Source organism: Rhinopithecus bieti, unplaced genomic scaffold (genome assembly GCF_001698545.2).
Source record: "Rhinopithecus bieti isolate Rb0 unplaced genomic scaffold, ASM169854v2 scaffold_10657, whole genome shotgun sequence".
NCBI classification, from domain to species: Eukaryota; Metazoa; Chordata; class Mammalia; order Primates; family Cercopithecidae; genus Rhinopithecus; species Rhinopithecus bieti.
The window spans coordinates 1427520-1452305 of NW_016806691.1; the positions used below are offsets into that span (position 1 = coordinate 1427520).

Below are 24786 nucleotides of genomic sequence, written 5' to 3' on the forward strand. Positions count from 1 at the left end.
ACTGGTCAGGCTGCAGCAGCTGACCAGCACCGATTGTCCGGCACTCCCTAGTGAGATGACCCTAGTACCTCAGTTGAAAATGCAGAAATCACCGGTCTTCTGTGTCGCTCGCACTGGGAGTTGGAGACTGTAGCTCTTCCTATTCGGCCATCTTGCTCCGCCCCTCTCAAAAATACAATTGATTCTTAAGTGCTGCTCCTGTATCTGCAGCTTTGCTAAATTCATTTATTATCTCTAACAGTTTTTTGTGGGTTCTTTGGGATTTTCTATATATAGAATTATGTCATCTGCAATAAAGATAATTTTATTTCTTTCTCTTCCAATTTGACTGCCGTTTATTTCTTTTTTTCTTTTTTTGCCTAATTGTTCTGGCTAAAATTTCTGGTATGATGTTGAACAAAAGTTTGAAAAAGGGCATTCTTCAGCAGACACCTCATATAGGAGAGCTCTGGCTGGCATCTGGGAAGTGCCCCTCTGGGACAAAGCTTCCAAAGGAAGAACAGGCAGCAATCTTTGCTATTCTGCAGACTCCGCTGGTGATACCCAGGCAAACAGGGTCTGAAGTGGACCTAAAGCAAACTCCAGCAGATCTGCAGCAGAGGGGCCTGTTAGAAGGAAAACTAACAAACAGAAAGGAAGAGCATATGCATTTAGAGACCCCATCTGAAGGTCACCAACATCAAAGACCAAAGGTAGATAAATCCACAAAGATGGGGAGAAACCAGAGCAAAAAGGATGCAAATTCCAAAAACAAGAATGCCTCTTCTCCTCCAAAGGATCATAACTCCTCACCAGCAAGGGAACAAAACTGGACAGAGAATGAGTCTGATGAATTGTCAGAAGTAGGCTTCAGAAGGTGGGTAATAATAAGCTCCTCTGAGCTAAAGGAGCATGTTCAAACCCAATGCAAGGGAGTTAAGAATGTTGAAAAAAAGTTAGATGAATTGCTAATTAGAATAACTAGTTTAGAGAAGAACACAAATGACCTGACAGAGCTGAAAAACACACCACGAGAACTTGGTGAAGCATACACAAGTATCAATAGCCGAATCAACCAAGCAGAAGAAAGGATATTAGAGATTGAAGATCAAGTTAATGAAGTAAAGCGTGAAGACAAGAACAGAGAAAAAAGAATGAAAAGGAACGAAAAAAGCCTCTAAGAAATATGAGACTGTGTGAAAAGACCAAACCTACATTTGATTGGTGTACCTGAAAGGGATGGGGAGAATGGAACCAAGCTGGAAAACACTCTTCAGGATATTATCCAGGAAACTTCTCCAACCTAGCAAGACAGGCCAACATTCAAATTCAGGAAATACAGAGAACAACTCAAAGATACTCCTCGAGAAGAACAACCCCAAGACACATAATCATCAGATTCACCAAGGATGAAATGAAGGAAAAAATGTTAACAGCAGCCAGAGAGAAAGGTCGGGTTACCCACAAAGGGAAGCCCATCAGACTAACAGTGGATCTCTCTCCAAAAACCCAACAAGCCAGAAGAGAGTGGGGGGTGATGTTCAACACTTGTAAGGAAAAGAATCTTCAACCCAGAATTTCATATCCTGCCAAACGAAGCTTCATAAGTAAAGCAGAAATAAAATCCTTTACAAACATGCAAATACTGAGAGATTTTGTCACCACCAGGCCTGCCTAAGAAGAGCTCCTGAAGGAAGCACCAAACATGGAAAGGAACAACTGGTACCAGACACTGTAAAAACATACCAAATTGTAAAGGCCATGGACAGTATGAAGAAACTGCCCATTAGTTGATATGGGCAAAATAACTAGATAGCATCATAATGACAGGATCAAATTTACACATAACAATATTAACCTTAAATGTAAATGGATTAAATGCCCCAATTAAAAGACACAGACTGGAAAATTGGATAAAGAGTCAAGACCCATCAGTGTGCTGTATTCAGGAGACCCATCTCACGTGCAGAGGCACACACAGGCTCAAAATAAAAGGATAGAGGAATATTTACCAAGCAAATGGAAAGCAAAAAAAAAAAAAGAAAGAAAAGAAAAGAAAAGAAAAAGCAGGAGTTGCAACCCTAGTCTCTGATAAAAACAAACTTTAAACAAAGATCAAAAGAGACAAAGAAGGGCATTACATAGCGGTAAAGGGATCAATTCAACAAGAAGAGCTAACTCTCTGAAATATATATGCACCCAATACTGGAGCACCCAGATTCACAAAACAAGTTCTTAGAGACCTACAAAGAGACTTAGACTCCCACACAATAATAGTGGGAGACTTTAACACCCTACTGTCAATATCAGACAGATCAACAAGACAGAAAATTAACTAGGATATTCAAGACTTGAACTCAGCTCTAGACCAAGCAGACCTAATAGACATCTACAGAACTCTCCACCCCAAATCAACAGAATATACATTCTTCTCAGCACCTCATCGCATTTATTCTAAAATTGACCACACAATTGGAAGTAAAACCCTCCTCAGCAAATGCAAAAGAACGGAAATTATAACAAACAGTGTCTCAGACCACAGTGCAATCAAATTAGGACTCAGGATTAAGAAACTCACTCAAAACGGCTCAACTACATGGAAACTGAACAACCTGCTCCTGAATGACTACTGGGTACATAACAAAATGAAGGCAGAAATAAAGATGTTCTTTGAAACCAATGAGAACAAAAGATACAACATACCAGAATCTCTGGGACACATTTAAAGCAGTGTGTAGAGGGAAATTTATAGGACTAAATGCCCACAAGCAAAAGCAGGAAAGATATAAAATCAACACCCTGACATTAAAATTAAAAGAACGAGAGAAGCAAGAGCAAACAAATTCAAAAGCTAGCAGAAGGCAAGAAATAACTAAGATCAGAGCAGAACTGAAGGAGATAGAGACACGAAAAAACCTTCAAAAAATCAATGAATCCAGGAGTTGGTTTTTTTTTTTTTTAAAGATCAACAAAATAGATAAGACTGCTAGCCAGACTAATAAAGAAAAGAGAGAAGAATAAAATAGATGCAACAAAAAATAGATACAGGGGATATCACTACTGATCCCACAAAAATACAAACTACCATCAGAAAATACTATAAACACCTCTATGCAAATAAACTAGAAGATCTAGTAGAAATGGATAAATTCCTGGACACATACACTCTTCCAAGTCTAAACCAGGAAGAAGTAGAATCCCTGAATAGACCAATAACAAGTTCTGAAATTGAGGCAGTAATTAATAACCTACCAACAAAGAGTCCAGGACCAGATGGATTCACAGCCAAATTCTAACAGAGGTATAAAGAGGAGTTGTTGTCATTCCTTCTGAAACTATTCCAATCAATAGGAAAAGAGGCAATCCTCCCTGACTCATTTTATGAGGCCAGCATCATCGTGATACTGAAATCTGGCGGAGAGACACCAACAACAACAACAAAAAAATCTCAGGTCAATATCTCTGATGAACATCAATGTGAAAATCCTTAATAAAATACTAGCAAACTGAATCCACCAGCACATCAAAAAGTTTATACACCACGATCAAGTTGACTTCATACCTGAGATACAAGGATGGTTCAACATACACAAATCAATAAGTATAATCCATCACATAAACAGAACCAATGACAAAAACCACTTGATTATCTCAATAGATGCAGAAAAGGCTTTCAACAAAATTCAACACCCCTTCCTGCTAAAAACTCTCAATGAACTAGGTACTGTTGGAACTTATCTCAAAATAATAAGAGCTGTTTATGACAGACCCACAGCCAATATCATACTGAATGGGCAAAAGCAGGTAGCATTCCCTTTGAAAACCGGCACAAGACAAGGATGCCCTTTCTCACCACTCCTATTCAACATAGCATTGGAAGTTCTGGCCAGGGCAATCAGGCAAGAGAAAGAAATAAAAGGTATTCAATTAGGAAAAGAGGAAGTCAAATTGTCTCTGTTTGCAGATGACATGATTGTATATTTAGAAAACTCCATCATCTCAGCCCAAAATCTCCTTAAGGTGATAAGCAACTTCAGCAAAGTCTCAGGATACAAAATCAATGTGCAAAAATCACAAGCATTCCTATATACCCCAGACAAACAGAGAGCCAAGTCATTAGTAAACTCCCATTTACAATTGCTACAAAGAGAATAAAATACCTAGGAATACAACTTGCAAGTGATGTGAAGAACCTCTTCAAGGAGAACTATAAACCACTGCTCAAGAAAATAAGAGAGGACACAAATAAATGGAAGAACATTCCATGCTCATGGATAGGAAGAATCAATATTGTGAAAATGGCCATACTGCCCAAAGTAATTTACAGATTCAATGCTATCCTCATCAAGCTACGACTGACTTTCTTCACAGAATTGGGAAAAATGCTTTAATCTTCATATGGAACCAAAAAAGAGCCCGCATAGTGACAGTAATCCAAGGCAAAAAGAACAAAGCTTGAGGCATCACGCTACCTGAATTCAAACAATACTACAAGGCTACAGTAACCAAAACAGCATGGTACTGGTACCAAAACAAAGATACAGATGAATGGAACAGAACAGACGCCTGAGAAATAACACCACACATCTACAACCATCTGATCTTGGACAAACCTGTCAAAAACAAGAAATGGGGAAAGGATTCCCTATTTAATAAATGGTGCTGGGAAAACTGGCTAGTCACATGCAGAAAACTGAAACTGGACCCCTTCCCTACACCTTATACAAAAATTAACTCAAGATGGATTAAAGACTTAAATGTAAGACCTAAAACCACAAAAATCCTAGAAGAAAACCTAGGTAACACCATTCAGGACATAAGCATGGGCAAAGACTTCATGTCCAAAACACTAAAAGTAATAGCAACAAAAGCCAAAATTGACAAATGTGATGTAATTAAACTAAACAGCTTCTGCACAGCAAAAGAAACTATCATCAGAGTGAACAGGCAACCTACAGAATGGGAGAACATTTTTGCAATCTATCCATCTGACAAAGGGCTAATATGCAGAATCTACAAAGAACGTAAACAAATTTACCAGAAAAAAATGAACAACCCCATCAAAGAGTGGGCAAACGATATGAACAGATTCTTCTCAAAAGAAGACATCTATGCAGCCACTAGATATATGAAAAAATGCTCATCATCACTGGTCATTAGAGAAATGCAAATCAAAAACACATTGAGATACCTTCTCACGCCAGTTAGAATGGCAATCATTAAAAAGTCAGGAAACAACAGATGCTGGAGAGGATGTGGAGAAATAGGAATACTTTTATACTGTTGGTGGGAGTGTAAATTAGTTCAACCATTGTGGAAGATAGTGTGGTGATTCTTCAAGGATCTAGAACTAGAAATACCATTACTTAATTGAGGTTCCAAGATGGCCAAATAGGAACAGCTCCAGTCTACAGCTACCAGCATGAGCGATGCAGCAGATGGGTGATTTCTGCATTTCCAACTGAGTTTTGAAGACAGTATTGGCTCTCCCAGCATGGAGTCTGAGATCTGAGAATAGACAGACTGCCTCCTCAAGTGGGTCCCTGACCCCTGAGTAGCCTAACTGTGAGACACCTCCCAGTAGGGGCCAACTGACACCTTATACAGCCAGGTGCCCCTCTGAGACAAAGCTTCCAGAGGAAGGATCAGGCAGCAACATTTACCAGTCTGCAATATTTGCTATTCTGCAGCCTCTGCAGGTGATACCCAGGCAAACAGGGTCTGAGGTGGACCTCTAGCAAACTCCAAGAGACCTGCAGCTGAGGGTCCTGACTATTAGAAGGAAAACTAACAAACAGAAAGGACATCCACACCAAAACCCCATCTGTATGTCACCATCATCAAAGACCAAAGGTGGATAAAACCACAAAGATGGGGAAAAAACAGAGCAGAAAAGCTGAAAATTCTAAAAATCAGAGCACCTCTTCTCCTCCAAAGGAATGCAGCTCCTCACCAAAGTCTCAGGATACAAAATCAATGTGCAAAAATCACAAGCATTACTATACATCAATAACAGACAAATAGAGAGCCAAAACATGAGTAAACTCCTGTTCACAATTGCTTCAAAGACAATAAAATACCTAGGAATACAACTTAAAAGTGATGGGAAGGACCTCTTCAAGGAGAACTACAAACCACTGCTCAATGAAATAAAAGAGGACACGAACAAATGGAAGAACATTCCATGCTCATGGATAGGAAGAATCAATATCGTGAAAATGACCATACTACCCAAGGTAATTTATAGATTCAATGCCATCCCTGTCAAGCTACCATTGACTTTCTTCAAAGAATTGGAAAAAACTACTTTAAAGTTCATATAAAACCAAAAAAGAGCCTGTATCACCAAGACAATCCTAAGAGAAAAGAACAAAGCTTGAGGCATCACGCTACCTGAATTCAAACAATACTACAAGGCTACAGTAACCAAAACAGCATGGTACTGGTACCAAAACAAAGATACAGACGGATGGAACAGAACAGAGCCCTCAGAAACAATACCACACATCTACAACCATCTGATCTTTGACAAGCCTGTCAAAAACAAGAAATGGGGAAAGGATTCCTTATTTAATAAATGGTGCTGGGAAAACTGGCTACTCATATGTAGAAAGCTGAAACTGGATCCCTTCCTTACACCTTATACAAAAATTAATCCAAGATGGATTAAAGACTTAAATGTTAGACCTAAAACCATAAAAAACCTAGAAGAAAGCCTAGGCAATACCATTCAGAACATAGGCATGGGCAAGGACTTCATGACTAAAACACCAAAAGCAATGGCAACAAAAGCCAAAATTGACAAATAGGATCTAATTAAACTAAAGAGCTTCTGCACAGCAAAAGAAACTACCATCAGAGTGAATAGGCAACCTACAGAATGGGAGAAAATTTTTACAATCTGCCCATCTGACAAAGGGCTAATATCCAGAATCTACAAAGAACTTAAACAAATTTACAAGAAAAAATCAAACAACCCCATCAGAAAGTGGGCGAAGGATATGAACAGACGCTTCTCAAAGAAGACATTTATGCAGCCAACAGACACATGAAAAAATGCTCATCATCACTCGCCATCAGAGAAATGCACATCAAAACCACAATGAGATACCATCTCACACCAGTTAGAATGGCCATCATTAAAAAGTCAGGAAACAACAGGTGCTGGAGAGGATGTGGAGAAACAGGGACACTTTCACACTGTTGGTGGGACTGTAAACTAGTTCAACCATTGTGGAAGACAGTGTGGCAATTCCTCAAGGATCTAGAACTAGAAATACCATTTGATCCAGCCATACCATTACTTGGTGTATACCCAAAGGATTATAAATCATGCTGCTATAAAGACACATGCACACACATGTTTACTGTGGCACTATTCACAATAGCAAAGACTTGGAACCAACCGAAATGTCCATCAATGATAGACTGGATTAAGAAAATGTGGCACATATACACCATGGAATACTGTGTAGCCATAAAAAAGGATAAGTTCATGTCCTTTGGAGGGACATTGATGAAGCTGGAAACCATCATTCTGAGCAAACTATCGCAAGAACAGAAAACCAAACACCGTGTGTTCTCACTCATAGATGGGAATTGAACAACAAAAACACTTGGACACAGGGTGAGGAACATCACACACCAGGGCCTGTTGTGGGATGCAGGGAGACAGGAGGGATAGCATTACGAGATATATGTAACGTAAATGACGAGTTAACAGGTGCAGCACACCAACGTGGCACATGTATACATATGTAACAAGTCTGCATGTTGTGTCCATATACCCTAGAATTTAATGTTCAATTTAAAAAAATGAAATAAATAAATAAATAAATAAATAAAGGGTGACAGATTTTGTCAAGAGCTTTTTCTGCATCAATTGAGATAATTATGTGGGTGGGTTTTTTTTTCCTTCATTTTATGTGATTTATTACATTGACTGGTTTTTATATGTTGAACCACTCTTGTATTTTTGGTATTAACTTTCCTTAGTTATGACATAGAACCTTCTTAGAATGTTGCTGGATTTATGCAGCAGTTCTTATAGGGCAGGTCTACTAGTGATGAACTCCCTATTTTGCTCTGTTTTTCTTTATCTGATAACATCTTAATTTCTTAATGTCTTTCTCTCTCATTTTAGAGAATAGTTTTCCAGATATAGAATTGTTGGTTGACAATGTTTTTCTTTCATTCTTTTAAATATGTTGTCCCACTGTCTTCCAGCCTCCATGGATTCCGAAGAGAAACTAGCTAGTAATCTTATATATGAGTATCCCTTATACATGGTGAGAAACATCTCAGTTACTGCTTTCAAGATTTTCTTTTTGTCTTTGGCTTTTAACCATTTGGTTATAGTATATCTCAGTGTGAATCTTTTGACTTATCCTGCTTGGAGTTCATTTAGTATTTTGAAAGTTTAGAATCTTGGTTTCTCATCAAATTTGGAACATTTTTACCATCATTTTGCCAAATATTCTCTCTGTTCCATTCTCTCTCCTTTCCCTATAGGACTGTCATTGTGCATATGTTGGTATGCTTGATGATGTCCTATGGGCCTTTTAGACTCTGCTCATTTTTTCCCCAGTCTTTTCACTTTCTGTTCCTCAGACTGGACCATTTCAATTGACCTATCACTGGTTCTTGCTTCTGACTGCTCAAATCTGCTACTGAACCCCTCCAGTGAATTTTTTACTTCAGTTATTCTACTTTTCAACTTCAGAATTTATATTTGGTTCCTTTTTATATTTTCTATCTATTATTGATATTCTCTATTTGCAAAGACATCATTTTCATGGTTTCCTTCAGCTCTTTAAACATATTTAAGACATTTGATTTAAAGACTTTGCCTAATAAGTCATATATCTGGTCTTTCTCAAGAATGATTACTGTCACTTTTTAAAGTCCATACTTCATTGTTTCTTGGAATGTCTCATAATTTTGTGTTGAAAAGAAGACATTTTACACATTATAATACAGCAACTCAGGAAATTCAATTCTCCACATCCCCATGGTTTGTTGTTGCCGCTTGTAGTGGGTTGTTGTTATCTGTCTGTTTAGTGACTTTTCTAAAGTATTTTTCTACAGTCTGTATTCTTTGTTATGTGTGGTTACTGAAGTTGGTGTTCCATTAGCTTAGAGGTCAGCTAGTGACAATGATTTCCTTAAACTAGAGCCAAAAATAGAAGCTGAAGAAAAGAAAAAGAAAAAATTACTCTCCTAGTTTTTTCAGATTGGCTCTGTGTTGGGACACACCTTCAATGCATAGCAAAGCCATTTACAACTCTGCTTTGGTCTTCACTTCCAGAATGCGTGTAGCCTGAAAGTCAGCCAGAGGTGAAAACTTGGGGTCTTCTCAGCACTTTTCTGAACATGTGTACATTCCTAGCACTGAGTATTGTCTTCTTGATTCCCCAGTACCTGTGGGAACTTTTTAAAGTCCTTATTCCCCCTCATGTATCTCCTTTTCTAACCTCTTCCTTTCCTGGCTTTTTTGATATGTCTATTGCTTGTTCTGACTGTTATCCCTTGCCCCAGATTGCTGCAGCCAATATTTTTACCTTTTAATGCTTTTGACAAATGCCACCTGAGAAGCCATGCCAGCCCTGGAAACATTTTGAATCAGATTAAAAAAAGGCAACTCATCACACTAGTCCTTAACGGAGCCCCAGACAGGCTGAAACACACAATCACAATTCTTTGAGAAAAACGTCCATTTAGTCCCTCTGGCACTAGCAGCATGCACCTGGAATATGGGCTACCATCTTGATAACTACCATTGATCTGGGGGATGGCAGATAGGGATAGCAAGTAGGCAATTTAAAATGCCACAGCACTCTCTTCTGCACTGCATCAGCTTCTTCTTTCTTCATTAACTTTTCCATGGCTGTCACAAGTTTTCGACTATATGCAGAGTTCTGTGAAAGTTGATTTTGACAGTTTTTGCCAGCTTATTAGTTGCTTTTGTGGAGAAGTTCCTTATTCTGCCATTTTTGGTGACATCAATTGAAATAATTCTACAACTGACTTGATAGATAAGAATATGTTTAATACTGAAAATGTTCCATGTGTGCTTGAAAGGAGTATGTATTCCCCACCTGTTGTATTATTGTTTATATATCCATGTGTCCCAGCTCATTGTGTCAGCCAAAATTTCTATGTTCTTCCTAATGTTTTTCCTGCTTGGCAACATTGCTAAGACACAACAAATTTCCCACTAGGATAACAGATATTTGTATCTCTCCCTGTAATTACCTTTATTTTCACTTTATGTGGTTAAGACTGTGTTAACAGGTGTTTGTGAGTGGGGATTTATTTCTTCCCAATGAATTTAATGTTATCATTATTCAGTAACTCCTGTTTTGTTTTATTTTGTTTTGTTTATGAGATGGTGTTTCACTTTTGGTCTATGCCTAGTCTAGAGTGCAGTGGTATGTTCAAAGCTCATTGAAGCCTTAAACTCCTGGTCTCAAGCACTCCTACCGCCTCAGCCTCCCAAGTAGCTGGGACTACAGGCATGTGCCTCCATGCCTAGCTAATTTAAAATTTTCTTTTGTAGAGACAAAGACTTACTATATTGCCCAGGCTGGTCTCAAACTCCTAGGCTCAAGCAATCTGCCCACCCCAGCCTACCAAAACACTGGGATTACAGGAAGGAACCACCACGCCCGGTATATTAGTCAGGGTTCTCTAGAGAGACAGAACTAATAGAATAGATATATAAAGGAGTTTATTAGGTATTAACTTACACAATCACAAGGACCTACAATAGGCTGTCTGCAAGCTTGAGGAGCAGGAGAGCCAGTCTGAGTCTCAAAACTGAAGAACTTGGAGTCTGATATTTGAGGGCAGAAAGCATCCAGGACAGGAGAAAGATGTAGGCTGAGAGGTTAGGCTAGTCTCTCTTTTTCATTTTTCTGCCAGCTTTATATTTGCTGGAAGCTGATTAGATTGTGCCCACCATAATTAAGGGTGGATCTGCCTTCCCCAGTCCAGTGGCTCAAATGTTCATCTCTTTTGGTAACACCCAGACACACCCAGGATTAATACTTCGTATCCTTCAATCCAATCAAGTTGACACTCATTATTAACCATCACACCTGGCCAGTAACTTCTTTGTATCTTTAGTATATGTCTCTTTAAAACAGCACTACATGGATCTTTTCTTTTCGAGTCTATTAGTTTCTTCGACTGGTGCCTTTAGTCCATGTAATGAGATTACTGATATATTTGTGTTAAATCTATCATGTTTTGTTTTTTCTCTTGGTATTACCTTTCCTATGCTTTGTTGTCTCTTCTTTCTTGATTTCTGCTGGATAGACTGCTATTTTCTTCTCGTTCTATTTTTCTCCTCTAATCATTTGGAAGTTAGTTACATGTCCAATTTCTATTATTCTGAATTTTTTTCTAGAAATTTAAAAATGAATACAGAGCCCAAAACTCAGGAATATTTTTACCCTCTTCCTGAGCAATACAATATACTTGGGAACTCTCATTCCTATCATCATCTTTCCAGACGTATAGGCTATTTTTTGTAACGTATTTGGTTCTAGTTTGTTTTTCTTAAACTTACAAGATATTATCATCAGTATTTACCACTAATATTGGTTAGCATTACCTCAATATTTATCATACTTTTTATTCTTCAATTCTGCTTATATCTCAGACCTACCATTTAGGTCCACCTTCCTCCGTGTGAGGTATATCCTTTAAATTTTCATTTTTTTAAGGTCTATTGGCACAAAACATCAATTTAAACTTTCTTTCTTTGGGAATAAAATAGTGTCACCAAATTAAGTATATGTCTATGGGTCAGCAAAATTTTAGACAGTCACCCATATAGCTTGCATCTAGCCTGAAAGGAGAAAGTTAGTAAGGCAGATTTGGGATTTGGGAAGTAATAGGGTTGGGGATGAGGAACTATAAAAGTCATAAAACCTGGGGTGACCATATCTCAGTGTTTTCCTACTATTCTGGGTCAAATGATTAACAACATTCTTTTCATTCTCAAAAATTTATGATTCAGATAACAAGTTATATGGTTACTAGAATAAAGTCTGTACGACCTAACCCATAGTCATCCTGCCTTCTAGAGCCATGCTTTCATCTTCATTCAACTAGCTACTTGAGTAGCATGGAGTAACTTGTGGCAGTCCAATGTTACCATTGAGAATAACCAGAAAGGCAGATAAGGGGAGAGAGCTGCTGAAGCACTAAGGATGAGGGGCTAAGATTCCATAGAGAGATTAGCTAACAGTTATGCCTACTTGTCATAACAGTTACAAGAGCATTTGCCAAGGCAGGGAATCTGTATTTTAGCAAGGTAGGAGGTCAATGCCAGGAGACAGAGAAATCACTGTTGATTGGTGCTGTGGGAATGAAGAGACAAAATTAGAAATTGGAAGGGCCAAGCCCCCAGCAAGAAGAGAGGGCTGGAGAACTCAACCTACATATAATGAGTTTCCTCTTCAAAACACCAGCTGAATTATGCAGCTGCATGGGGGTAAAGGCAAAAAAAAAAAAAAATCAGAAAGCCTCTTAAAAGCAGAGCTGTGGTTTTGGCAGGCTTTTTGCTTTTGTTCTTGTTTCATAAAGAGACTAGAGTTATAGTTCATGACTGCTGGGAGAAAATTGAATAATTTGTAAAAAATTGTTTCATCCATGCCGGACATGGTGGCTCACGCCTGTAATCCCAGCACTTTGGGAGGGCAAGGCGGGTGGATCACGAGGTCAGGGGATCAAGACCATCCTGGCTAACACGGTGAAACCCCGTCTCTACTAAAACATACAAAAAATTAGCCGGGCGTGGTGGCGGGTGTCTGTAGTTCCAGCTACTCAAGAGGCTGAGGCAGGAGAATGGTGTAAACCCAGGAGGCAGAGCTTGCAGGGAATTGAGATCGCACCACTGCACTCCAGCCTAGGTGACAGAGCATGACTCCGTCTCAAACAAAAAAAAAATTGTTTCATCAAAAAAAGAGTATAAGACAGGGGGACGAAATAGGGGGAAAGAAAGCAAGATAGTAGAAACAAATTAAAATTTATCAATAATTACAACAGATGTTCCAGTTCAAAGACAAATGATTGTCAAACTGGTAAAAAAACAAACAAACAAAAAACTGTATACCTCATATATGTGACATATCTTAAATATAAGGACACAGAAAGTTTGAAAAAAAAAAAAAACATGAAAAGAGAAACACTATATGAATACTAACCAAAAGAATGTTGGCAGAACTCTGCTAATGGAGAAAGCAGACAAACGGACAAAGCAGACTTTAAGGCATGAAGCATAACTAGAGATAAAAAGAGAAATTTTTGAAACAATGAAGGAGGGTTCAATACATATCATAAAGACACATTATTCATCCTTTGTAATTTCCTCAGTATTTCCAAGAATTCCCAGAGTAGAGTATGCTAATATTCCCTGGGCTGTTACTCGTCACCCCTCCCTCCTATTTATTGCACACAGCTCAATTCCTGAGTAACTTTTGTCATGTTGGCATCCCATCTGCTTGCTTCACTGCTTTATCCAAAGGGCGGACACAGCCATCTTTCTTCATTTCTCACAAACACAACACTATCGCTTGTAGCAGATGATTGCTCAGGTTTGGGGATGATTAAAGGGGATTACTGCACAGAAAATGAAACAACTTTAAACAAGATAACAGAGTTCCTTAGTTGTTTTTTCCAAAGGGGACTCCACCACAGTCACATTTTTCCAAGCCTGGTCAGCCATCTATTGCTGTCTTATTTTCTCTTTCCCCTGGATTCCAGAACCCTAATATTCTATCCCTCAAAATGCCATGAGAAAAACTAAAAAATTCCTAATTCATTTTACAGTAAACTTTTTTCTGCTGTCCCTTTGTTTCAAGCTCACCCTTCTAATCTTATAGACTGAATGGCTGTAGGGGCTTGCTAGGGTAACAGTCCATCACAATATCCTTCTAAGTACAGCAGCAGTCTTCCTTCCAATGCATGATCTTAGGATGTAGAATCAGTCCAAGTCTTAAAAGAGCATCACCTCACCCCTTTATTTTCTGCTACAGAGGCCAAACGAAATGGAGAGAGGATGAGTAGGAGCAAAATTTCGCATGAGGTAAGAACAATTTCTCATGGGATCTACAGTACAGGATTTGCTTTTGTAATAAAGTATTATCTTCTGTGAGATTTTTTAGATGAATAGAAAGAAAAGATGAACAGGAGCAGGAAGACACGTCAGATATGTTGAAATACAGAGTGTCTGACAGCTTTTATTTGCAGACGAGCTGCTTATTACTGATATGCCAAAGAGGGTCACAAATTTCTATTATAAAGGAATTTGGAATAAACTGATCTCTTAATGAAGGTTGTAAATTAAGAAGCCAATGGCCAAAAGTGAAAATATAAATGGCAAAAGAATTTCAAAATGAACAGTGCTGAAGTTGAAGTTTAGTTTAACTCCAAAGAGAGCCAAAACGTAAAGTTTAGGGGCAGAAGAATCGTAATTGCTGGTTTAAAATATTAAGATGGAGGGAGGACACAGAAAGTAATGAGCCTTAGAAGTTGACAGAATTGCAACTTTGTTGGCTCTTTACATGAGATTTCAAGCCTGCTAAAATCTCACCCGCCCAGATCTCCCTTCTAAGGCAATTTGGTTCTCTGCCAAACTTTGGTTAATAAAAAGAATCTAGACTCCTCTGAACACAGAGCTGCAGCTCTTCAGGGAAGAAATCAAAACAAGACCACAAGGTAAGACTGAATATTCCGGGAGATTTTTAGTCAGATTTTGCAGAGTAAAACCTTGGGAACCATGGAGAACTGTGTTTTTTTTTTTTTTTCCTGAAAAATAAATGATAAGGCCAATTTGTTATTATTGGTAATAGCAGTAAAAGTTGATGGAAATAGCTGTTACTAACATAATTCCATTTGCTTTCCTTTGGGTGATTTCTAAAATTAATAAATTGCTAAAAGAGATTATAATGGTTTTTATAGTAAATTCTGCCCCCTCCATGAAACTTTATTTTATTTTATTTTATGTTTTTTAAGAGAGAGGATCTTGCTCTATAGCGCAGGCTGGAGCACAGTGGTGTAACCCTAGCTCACTACAGCCTCCAACTCCTGAGTTCAAGCAATCATTCTGTCTCAGCTTCCCAAGTAGCTGGAACTATAGGCACACACCACTGTGCCTGGGTAATTTTTTTATTTTATGTAGAGATAGGGTCTTTGCTTTGTTGCCAGGCTGGAAACTTTATAAAGCAAGTTGATAATTCTACTTCAAACTCCTAATGCTTACTTAAGACAAACATGCTTGCAATTGTTTACAAGTGGTTTTCAGTAAAGCGGGGACATCGCCAAGCGTGGTGGCTCAAGCCTGTAATCCCAACACTTTGGGAGGCCGAGGCGGTGGATCGCCTGGGGTCAGGAGTTCACGATCAGCCTGGCCAACAGGGTGAAACCCCATCTCTACTGAAAACACACACACATACACACACACACACACACACACACACACACACACACACACATTAGCTGGGTGTGGTGGTGGGTGCCTGTAATCCCAGCTACTCGGGAGGCTGAGGCAGGAGAATTGCTTGAACCCAGGAGGTGGAGGTTGCAGTGAGCCAAGATCATGCCATTGCACTCCAGCCTGGGTAACAAGAGCTAAATTTGGTCTCAAAAAAAAAAAAAGTAAAAGAGGAACAAACATGTAATTGCCCGATGGGCTCTTCCTGCCCACTGCACAGACAAAACCAATTCGCTGAAACCATGGCATGGCAGTGAAGAGTTTAATTGACCCAAGGCCAGTCATGCCACAGAGGATTTAAAGTTATTACTCAAATCTCCCCAAAAATTTGGAGGCTAGGGTTTTTCCAGGTTAGTTCGACAGGCAAAGGGCTTAGGGGAATAGGTGCTGCTGATTGGTTGGGAATAAAATCATAGACATGTGAAAAATAGTCCTCGTGTGTGCGCTGAGTCTATTTCTGGGTGGGGGCCACAGAGGAGTCACTGGTCATCAGAAATGCAAAAACCTGAACAGACATCTCTAAAGGTCAATCTTGGCTTATGCAATAGTGATGTTATTTACAGTAGTCACTGGGGAAGTTGCAAATCTTGTGACCTCCAGAATAATGGTTGGTAATCATTTTTCTATGCCTACATCTTGGCAGAATTCAGGCCCCTCTCTAACTCCTAACTTGGTGGTCTTTCATTAGTTTTATCAAGGTGATTTACTTTTGGGGAAGGGTTATTATCATTTAAACCATACACTAAATTTCTCCCAAAGTTAGCTTGGCCCAAGCGCAGGAATGACCAAGCAATTTGGAGGTTAAAAGCATGATGGGGGTTGGTTATGTCAGATCTCTTTCACTGTCATAATTTTCTCACTGTTATTTCTCACTGTCAGTTTCAAATACAAGAACTGAGAGGTACCACCCCCTCAAAAATAAACTTTTGTGGAAAAATAAGGAATTGATACCCTAAATGGAGAAATTCAAAAGCTCATCAGTTTTGCTACTATTCTTCCTTTACAGACTTTCCTTTGAAGATTGTTTTCTTTTCTTTATTCCTTGCTCTCTGCCTCCTCACAATTTTCTCTGCCTTTTCTTTCCACACATGAATATATGCCTCCATACTATTTTAATTAAGAAAATAGCACAAATCCAAAAGTATGTCCTGTGGCTGCATACAAGTCCGAGACTTGAGAGTGAAGAGTCTAGGGCAAAGACCCGTACTTCCTCTTCTTCACTGTGCTTCTGCCACCTGAAGCATCCTTCTGTGCCACACTGGGGTTCTATACTGTTTCCAACATTCTTACTTATTGCTTCTCAAATTTGTTTTTTGAATACTTAATGCTCCTCTTTTGATTTCCACCCAGAAAATGTACCGCTCTGAGTTCAGAAAACTTCAGAATCCTCTATTTCCCAAAGTTTAGGGTGCTTGAACTGAATCACACAGCTCGGTAGTGTCTTAAACAGTTAAGAACTTCTAGCACAAGCATCACACTTCCCTCAGATCAAATTTCACATTTTCTCCATTCTTCTCTGAAAGGATCCTGGACCTTCTACCAATCTTTGGTTACTTCATAATTGATTTCCTAAGCAACCTAGATGTTCATCTCTTTCCCATCACTGTTTAGCTTACAGTATCTACAGCCAGAAAGTACCTCTTTCCCTTTCCCATTTATAGAGAGAAAAGAATCCTGAGGCAAACTTTCACTTAGGGTTTGAAATAGCCAGAACTGAAAATAAGGGAAGAGATTGAGAAACAGGAAATGTCACTCTTGGTCAGGGTTTCCCAGGGATTAAGGAAATAGAGCTTACAATTAACTTCGGGGAAATAGGCATGAAATTCAATTGTGAAAAGTTAAGCTCCATCAGGGAATTAAATCATTACAAAGAAATACTGAAGAGGGGTCAGCATTGGGAGAAGATAGATAGATATCCATATATATAGATATTCTCCATATATATGTGTGTGTATATATATATGTCTACATCAGAAAATACATATGTCAGTAAATCTGATACCATAAGGGTTTTTCTGGAGATGTGAGTCAGACTGTGCCAAAATCAATGTATCTTTCATTCAAGTTGAAATTTTGGCAAACATGGTGGAAATCAAGAGGATTATTGGAATTCACCTTCTTTGTATCTCAGTTTGTAGCAGGAACATTTAGAAACATTAAGACCAAATATAAACTCCTGGAACAGCAGAAAGAAACATACCTTAATTGTATCAACAACAAAATGATTGGGTTAGGTTCAAGAACTTCAGGAAATCATGGTAGAACCTCTAATCTCTTCGGTTTCCTGTAGGTTCTCTGGTGCTGACATCTGCAAGCAAAAGTAACTTTTAAGGGGACACAACCTTAGTGGGCCTCAAAAAGTTCAGGCAAAGTTCAGTATGCAGGGATTGGTAAGGGGGAGTGAGGAATTGGGGGTGCTTCCTGGCTATAGCAGACTCCTGGCACATGCTGCTCATGTTATTATTGGTAGATTACACTATACCTATGAAGGTATTTATTTTTGTTTTGTATTTTTTTAAGTGAAGAGTGCAATATAGCATAATAGTAAAACACAAATTTTAGAGGCAGTCAGGCCTCCAGTCCATCATCCATCAGTGATCAGCTATGTAATTTTGGATCTTACTTAACTTTCCTGAGCCTGAATTTTTTTCTCCTGTGTAAAATCTGAAACAAACAAGCAACAAAATCCCACTCAAGACAGGTGTTGTGATGGGTAAAACAAGTTAGAAGCAGTCATCAAATGTAGTTTATTAATCACTGACCATTTACTAAAAGTGAGACTTTTATCTTCCACATTATCCCTCACAGCACCTCTGTGAGGTAAATACTATCTCCGTTTATGAAATTGAGACAGTGGGATTTGAAAAGATTGTAGTACTAACCCAAAATCACAAAGTCAGTAAATTTCAGACCAGAGATTAAAGTCCAGGGTCAGGTCCCATTAAGAAAAAAGAACTAAAGAACAATTCCAAACTACTTCATTTAGTGCATCTCTAATCCTCTTCGTGAAGCTGTTTTTTTACTCAAAGTTTCCATCATTTTCAAATATGAAAATATTAATGAGGTGACATTAAAACTTTCTATCTATTTCCTTCAGGGCTACATTCACTGTTGCCTGAGGGAAAGAGTTCCTGCCAGCCATCATTCTCTTCTGTAACTTTTTTTTTTGCCATTCCCATTGCTATTTTCAGAACAAAGGAGAAGTTCACTTACAAACTTGGCAGAGTGCTTTACTTTTAATCAGCACCCAGTTTACATCTAATTCCCCTCCACTTTGAACACTCCGTAAATTAAACGATTGTCATAATTTTCCCTAGCCATATTAGTGCATCTGAGACCTTTTGCAATGGTAAGAATGTTTTGCTCATTATTTCCCACGTAGTTCCTAGCAAATATTCAATATTTCCTTAAAAAGTTTCACAGAACTTCATAGTTTTGTGTGTCTGTTGTGCTCAAATCTCAGCCACTCTAACTTCTTAGCCTGCTGACTTATTAATGGCAATTGTTTAAGAAATGCTATTTAAGTTGTTTATAATTTCTTTTTAGAGGACTATATGCTTTTCTCCCCTTGTTCTTTTCTTTGGAGAATTATTAGACCCAAACATGAACTTCCTCAAATCTGAATTTACTAGTTTCAAAGTTTTTCCCCCCTAAATTTTATTTTTCCATTATCTCTTATACATATATATTATTTGTCCACATTCTTTAACAATCCTGTTTAACAATACTTGATCAGTAGTCAGCATCACTACTTCATATTGGTAAATAATAATAATTATTATTATTTATTTTTGATACAGAGTCTGTCACCCTAGCTGGAGAGCAGTAGCTCAATCACAACTCACTGCAGCCTTCACATCCTGGGCTCAGGCTATCCTCCCACCTCAGCCTCCTAAGTAGCTGAGACCATAGGCCTGTGCTGCCTCACCTGGCTAGTTTTTTTACGTTTTATAGAAATGAGGTCTCACTATGTTGCCCAGGATGATCTCAAACTCCTGGGCTTAAGTGACCCTCCTGCCTCAGCCTCTCCAAGTGCTGGGATTACTGGTGTGAGCCACTGTGCCTGATTCATAATTTTAAAGTTTCCTTTAGTAATACTTCATCCTAAGCTTTTGAACAAGTTTCAGGCACAGAAATAAGTACCAATATTCATTCTTATGTAATTTAATGACTATCTCCAGCTTCCTGTTTTTTCCCCTATAAGAAAAAAGGTCCATATTACCTGAATGTATGGCGGCATTATTTTTTCTTCACTGACTTATTCAAGAGCCATATGGTGTGTGGAACCTTAATCATAATTATCAGTATGTAGTGGTCATTTAATATAATAAATTAGATGCTATTAAGTCAAAGGAGTATCAGCTGTTTTACAAAAAATGTTTGGAGGATACCATGCCTAGGATGTGACAGGTAATGCTTACATCTGGCTGTCCAATTATTATTACTTTTCATTATGTCAAATGGAAGAATTTCTGCTCAGTGCTATAAGGCCCATGAAAGCAGATTCAACATTTAGAAGCATTTAAAGTCATTTGCACTGTGATGTGACAGAAAAAAATATTTTTAAGTCTTTATATTTCTTAATTCATAAAAGTATCTTAGACAGAAGTCTAATATTTTGTCAGCATTCAATTTTTTTCTAGGTATTTATGGCAAAAGCTGGTAAAAGGGCATCTGGGTTTAGACCCATTGGTTCTCCCTACTGTCTAGGTGGAACCATGCAGCAACTAGTAACCTCTAGAATGGCAGTTCACTGTACCTATTTTATGAAAAGTCTCTTGGCAAAGGAAAGGCTACCAGTTATATTTATTTATCTGTACATCAGTGGGTACACTCAAGAAGAAGTCATCTGTCCACAGTGGGAAAATAATTTAGTCTTATCTTTGGGGAGAAGAGAGGTGTTTAACAGAGTCTTTTCACTTTAGTAGATTTCCCACTAAGCCCAGCTACCAGGTAAGTAAGGCTGAGCCAACTAAGAATTCCACAGAGAAATAATGAAGTCAGCAATCTGGGGAATAGCTGGAGCAGCCCATGAAGGAGGCAAAGTGAAAAGCTTGTCATACCATGGTGGTCAAGCTTCCAGACCTTTGAGTTGCATTTTCAGATCACCACACAAGGCAGTTCTGTTAAAACTTTATGGAAATGAAATATCCAGGGTGTAGATTGTGGCTTATTTTATTCAGATAAATGGCCAGGAAGTTTCATATCTATGAGAAGAAGGCCTCTATACTCTTAAGTTTTAAATGGCTTGTAATAATCACATTTAATTTCATCTAACAATGTTGTGTGTTAGCAAGCAGCCAATTGGTTGTACAAGAAAATCTCATGCTTTCTACCCAGGTGATATTCAAAATATTTAATAGCTGGCATGGCATTAGCAAAGACAAATAAGAAAGGAACCAGCCTTGCAGCATACCAGCTAAATACTAGCATTGGGAGGGACTCTCATTTTGGCTTTTGACTATGCCAAATAAGTTGGATGGTGTGGCAGTGAAAGTGTTGTGGAATATATTACATGCTTTACAAAACTTTTAATAACTTGTGCTATAATATCAGTTATTTCTGTCACTATTCAAAAAGCATACCTCAAACACAAAAAGAAAAGCCTGCAACAGTTATGCTATCTGTAACTTTAGTCTTGGCACAAGGAAAAACTTTCACATATTTTTTTGTTTTAGTCAAATTGTCACCATTTAGCACACGGAATCCCCTTTATACTAGCTCACTTGTTCTTTTAAAATATAACCACAGAATTTTAAATAATGCATTCCTGCTGTCAGGCAGCAATTTCTTTTTAATTTTGAAAGTGTTGATGTCATATTAACTGATTTTTTTTTTTTTCACTTGGTAGCTACATTTGTTCCTGGAGGATAGGGAGTCTGCTTAACAGTTGACTTTATGAGTAGAATGTTAACTGAAGATTGATTTTCTTTCTTTCAAGCTTTTTAATTAAGAAATATATCATACACATAAACTAATATATGGAATGTATATGTAAGTGTAAGTTCTGGAGAAAAATAAGGAAACAAATACCTGTGTATTTATCATGCAGTTTAAAAAATAGAATATTCCTTATACCTTTGAAGGCTCCTCTGTGTCACTACCTAATTGCATCTCCTTTGGTTTCCCCCAGACTAACAACCAAGAATTTGTGTTTATTATTCCTTCCTTTGCTTTAGGATTTTATGAAGTTTGATTTTCAAAGTCTTGGCAAGTCATTTCATTTTGTCACTATTTGTCCCACGATGACTTAAGGCGTGACTTACATGTATACGATATTCATAATCATTTTATAGACAAATTTATATACACTAAATGTTTTGTAAACAAATATAACTGATGTTTTACTGTTTTGCAAAAATAAAATAGTAATAACAGCACTATTACGGGTAATCTGCACTTTTTTTTTTGTTTGTTTTTTGTTTTTTTTGTTTTTTTTTTTTTGAGACGGAGTCTTGCTCTGTCGCCCAGGCTGGAGTGCAGTGTGTTTTTTTTTTTTTAAAGAGTACCTCAAAGAGTTACTTATAAGTTTTTAAAATCTTGTTCTGAGACAACAGATTTTCAGTTTATTTTTTCTATTTTTTGATATATCATGCTTTTCTATCATATTTAATATTATTTTCCTGATTTTTAGCACATGAATTTACATATCCATGTTACACTAAAATTTTCTTTAAAACATAACATTATTTAAACATTAAAATGTTTAAACAATTCAACTATAATAAAGACATTATTAAAGCAATGTCCAGAATACATTAGTTATTTGCCATTTCTTTTTAGGATTTAGAAAAAGTCAACGCAGATTATACTTACACAAAAAAATAAAGAGAATTTATATCACTTGATATACTTTTAGCTGCAACTGGGGAACACAAAACTGAACGAGGCTTAAAACATAAGGACACTTTTTGCTCACTTAATCAGAAGTTTAGTCGGGCAGTCTCAGAGTTGGTGTCAAAAATCAAGCATATCATCAAGGACTCAGGGTTTTCCCACCCTTCTACTCTACCATCCTCAGAGCATCTACAATCTCTCTTCATGGGAAAAGATGGTTGGCCCAGCTCTGAGCATCAGACACTCAGAGGAGCCAAAGGAGTAGAGGCCAAGAAGCACTTACTCCTCACATGCCCCTTATTTCAAGGAGAAAAATGTTCCCAGAAGTCCCAGGCCAACCCCTTCTCTTGGTCCTAAGTTTTAGAGACTAAAGTCCTTCTTTCCCTATTTCTATAAGCACCTAATTCATCCTTTCAGAAACTCCTCTTGTTATTCCTTGTTATTTCCTAAAGCTGCCTTCAGATGAAGTCTCCCAGAATCAATTCCAGAAGCATCTAGTGGCATCTCTATGTAGTGGGAATAGAACTTAGGCACACTTTCACTGGCTCTAACTATATAACGGTAAAATCTGGAATAAATATCTTATTAATGTTTTATGTGCTTGAAAAATGTGCCATACCCAAATTAGCCTGCTTTCCTACAAAGAAACTAATTTAAAAATATATATTGCATTCTGTTTCGAAGATGGGTATCAAAATCCAAAGCTTTGCCATCTGCAAATCTCATGCTTCTCTTTCAAAACAGACAGCAAATCAGCTGATAGGATTTAGAGTACTGCCCAAAGAACTATTCTTGTTAGCTTTTGTAATTAAGTCATGCAAACCACTTTAGGCTTTAGAATCTGGGTACTATTCCCAGAATCAAAAGTGACTTAATAGGCAAGTTCTCATCCTTGGTTAAGCAATTTGCTTGATTGTACTGTTGCCAATTACAAATGCTCTCCTACTTTTTGGCATGTATCTGTGATAAATTATGTATAGAAATAATTTTTCATGCATGCATGCACATACATGCAATAGTATCTTTTCATGAATAAACAGGGTGATACATTTTGATATATCGGCGTTACCTACCCTTGCAAATTATTTTCCTTTGTGGATCTAAGGTACGAACTTTTCAGAAAGCAAACCAAGCCAGGTCCAAAGCAGTGAACTCAGGCAGAATAGATTCTTTTATTTTACAGTTTTGTGAATTTATTTGACCTACTGACTCAGGTATATATAATACATGCTGTGACTTGGCACCTGCCTTTCCCCTATGTATTTCTCAGCAAAGTCTTTGTATGTGCTGAGATTTGCACCCACCTTTTGTTACCCTCACCACCTTCTACAGAATGCTGTGCCATAACTGATTTCCATGACTCAGATTTAATCACATTTTCTAAAACTTTCTTACACTCCCCTCATACTATGTTATAAGCTATAAGGAAACAAATCAAGACTGCATCCCCTTACCCCCATCCAAAAATGTGAGCAGTTTCATTGGTTCCTGGCGATGGGATATTGCACTGTGTAAGAATGTATTCAGTTATTAAATTCTATACATAAAACATAAGGAATCACCAAAAAGTTCCAATGTAAACTGAAACTCTACTTTTCTTCACATTTTGTTTTTCTTTGTTGTTGAATAAAGAAATGGCAGCAGGATGGAGGGAAGAGCAGTCACAACTATTGCTCTGTGAGTTGAGAGACCTGAGTTCTGGTCCTGGCTCCACCACATACCCATTCACTAGCTGTGTGACCTTGGAGAAGACCCTTCGCCTGCTCTGAGTGGCACTTTCCTCATCTGTAAAATAAGGAGTTTTAGGCCACCTCTGCAGTTTTAAATAATGCTCAGTTGACTACAAGATGCACCTTGGTTCTGCAAATATCAAATGTTTATTTCACAAGTTCTAGGGCTACTCTATAAGACTGTAAACTTCCATCCATATGGATGGGTGATTTTTTTCCTCCTCCAAATAGTTTTATTGTCCTCAATGACTGACATTACAATCTTCTCTCTTCTTTTTTCTTTTGAAACAAGGTCTCACTCTGTCACCCAGGGGCTAGAGTGCAGTGATGTGATCACAGCTAACTATAGCCTGGACTTGTCTAGCTCAAGCGACCCTCCTACCTCATTCACCTGAGTAACTGGGACCACAGGCACATACCACCATGCACAGCTAATTTTTCTTTTTTATGTTTTGTAGAGATGGGGGCTCATTATGGTGCTCCGGCTGGTCTTTTTTTCTTTAATAATCTGCAATTGCAAAACTAATATATCAAGATGTGGATTTTTCTTTTCTCTCTCTCTCTTTTTAGACACAAGGTCTTGCTCTGTAACCCAGGCTGGAGTGTAGTGACATAATCTTAACTTACTGCAGCCTCAAACTCCTGGGCTTAAGCAATCCTCCCACCTCAGCCTCCCTACCAGCTGAAACTACAGGTGTCCGACACCACATCTGGGTCATTTTTTTTTTTTTTTTTTTT

At 38.0% G+C, this 24786-nt stretch overlaps 1 protein-coding gene across 5 annotated transcripts in view; it reads left to right on the plus strand.

Annotated features, from left to right (window-relative positions):
* Nucleotides 1–24786, plus strand: part of IL33 (interleukin 33) — a 98737-nt gene that overhangs the window by 35043 nt on the left and 38908 nt on the right. For 2 of the 5 annotated variants that reach the window (XR_001886637.1, XM_017877450.1), the window contains exon 2: nucleotides 14025–14074. The exons of 1 other annotated variant lie outside the window; for it this stretch is intronic. The gene's annotated coding sequence lies outside the window, so the exon portion shown is untranslated. Of the gene's footprint in view, nucleotides 1–14024; nucleotides 14075–14638; nucleotides 14707–24786 lie in introns of those variants that run through there. 2 more of the 5 variants (XM_017877452.1, XM_017877449.1) reach the window with 1 other exon arrangement.